Source organism: Nannospalax galili, unplaced genomic scaffold, assembly GCF_000622305.1.
Source record: "Nannospalax galili isolate Female #2095 unplaced genomic scaffold, S.galili_v1.0 scaffold2107, whole genome shotgun sequence".
Taxonomy (NCBI): Eukaryota; Metazoa; Chordata; class Mammalia; order Rodentia; family Spalacidae; genus Nannospalax; species Nannospalax galili.
Genome location: NW_008355382.1, coordinates 61792 through 64176, shown reverse-complemented (window position 1 = coordinate 64176; position 2385 = coordinate 61792).

Here is a 2385-nt window from a genome sequence, read left to right as displayed (position 1 = left end):
CAAGTACCACAAAGGCAAAGATATTTGGCTGATTCTGCAGCACCTGCTTGAGAGCCCTTGTACTAAATGGACATTCTGAGTGTCCCTGGAAAGCTTTGATCTTTCCCATGAGTTTTGTATGCATTTATGTGTGTGGAGACCAAAGGTTGACACTGTATGCCGCCTTTTTTCAATTTCTCCTGGGATTCATTGATTTTGACCAGACTGACTGGCCAGTGAGCCCCAGGGATCCTCTGTCTGTGCCTTCCCAGGACTGGGATTACAGGTATATGCCACCATACCTGGACTTTACATGGGTGTTTGGGGATCCAAATCATATCCAAATCATGCTATGTGGCAAGCACTTTACCCACCAAACTATCTTCCCAGACCCTTTTCTATGATTTTGGAAATAACTTACCAAGAGAAGAGGTAGGATCTGGGGGTTCAAGGCTGGTGTTCCCAATACTTCCTAGAAATGGAGAATAATTGTAAAAGTAAGGATTTGGTCAGAACCCATTTGGGGAACTCAACTTGCCCCAGGGGCGAACCTACTACCATTATTCTGCTAAATAGACATAATAATATCAATTTGTCATCTGAATTAACATTTCTATACCTATAGATCAGTGCAACTCTCAAACCTCATTGGAGAAGTTTCCTTTTACAGGGTGTTAGATTTACGGAAGGTGGTTACAGAAGAAACTTACAACTGGTCAAAGTGCAGAAGATAAGCGTCAGTGGAGCCCTCAGTCACAAATTGGACATCTGTATCACAGCCCCTCTTCAAGACTCGGGACCATCATGGAAGAGGGTCTGTGAATGTTGTAAGAGCCAGAGGTTGGGGGAGGGACTGGAGACAAGGTCTGTGGCACATGACAGGACCACTGCACTCATGAACCCACAGCAGCTGTGGCTGCCTGCACAAGATCGAGCCAGTCAACACTGTAGCATGAAGTGACAAAGGGTTCATGAGTCCCTCCCTCTAACTGAGGAGCTGTGGGAAGCTTATGGCTTCTGGGGGAGGGAGAGTCAGTTTTCTTTAAGGATTCTTTAGCCCTGGTAGATTGGCCACACTCCAGTGGATGGCCCCACACCCAAGAGTATACGGACAGTACAAATTAGAGTTGGTGGGTTACTAGAGAGAACATGAAGCTGGGGAGGGTTTGGGGAAATGGGAGTGGATCATGGAGGAGTCAAGGGGAGGAGCTGGGGGTGAAGATGATCAAAACACATTACATGAAACTCTCAAAGAATTGGTGTAAATATTTTTTGAAGTAAGGATGTGGGGTCTCGTCCCCTGTTCTCTGTATCTTTGCTTTCCCCGTGATTCTGGTGTTCTTTCTCTGAATAACCAACTGAGTCTCTAAGAAGTGGAGACCCCTTTGCTATCTTCTCTATCACCATCAGGGGTACCTCTAGGACTCTGAGTAACACATTGGGGGGATGCTTTACCTGTAATGAGTAGTGTCACAGGCTCACTGGGGAAAGACCATGCATGGTTGTTATAAGAGCCAAAACATCTGTATGTTCCTCTGTGGGCTCTGGTCACAGGACCCATGGGGAACTCTGCCTGGATATTTCCATATCTGTGCTGTGGACGGTTGGATCTTCCCTCCTTAAGCAGGAAGAACTTGCTTGTTGAAGTGTTCAGATGGCAATAGAAAGTCACATTCTCACCCAAGGTTACCTCAGTCCCTGGATGAACCCTGAGGTAGGGTGTGTCATACAGTCCTGTGAGAGAAATGGGACTGGTGGGTACAGAGCATTGCCACTTCCTGTCTCCTTCATCTCGTTTTCTTCTCTCTAAGACCAGACGTTACTCTTTGGTCCCTTCTGTTTCCTAGACTTGTGCTTGTCATGGATGGATCCTGGATCTCTCCTTTAGGACAGATTCTGCATCTCTACCTATGGCTCCAAGTTTGGTGCTCAGGACCAACAACATTATCATTACGTCCTGTACTTCACCAGCTCCACCCAGAACCACTGCATCAGAAACCCAGGAACAAGATAGACTTGCATTTTTCTTTTTGTATTTTTTAAAGAAACTATGTTTGGGGCTAGAGGAATAGTTGACTTGGAAGGCCATGCAAGCATGAGGACTGAGTTTGACCCCCTACACCCAGCATCCACATAAAATCCAGGCAAGATGGTACATGCTTGTAGCCTCAGTGCTGAGGAGACAGAGACCGGCAGATCCCTGGGGCTTAGTGGCCGAACACCCTGTGTATGCAGAGAACCCCTGGTCACAGTGAGAGACTCTGTCTCAAAAAACAAGAAATGTCTTTAGTCTCTGTATGTACACACAGACCTGTACACACATGAACTCACACACCTGCAATATACACATACATGCAAAAATTCTTCTGCACTGTGGTCAAATGCATATGACATAAAATTTACCAT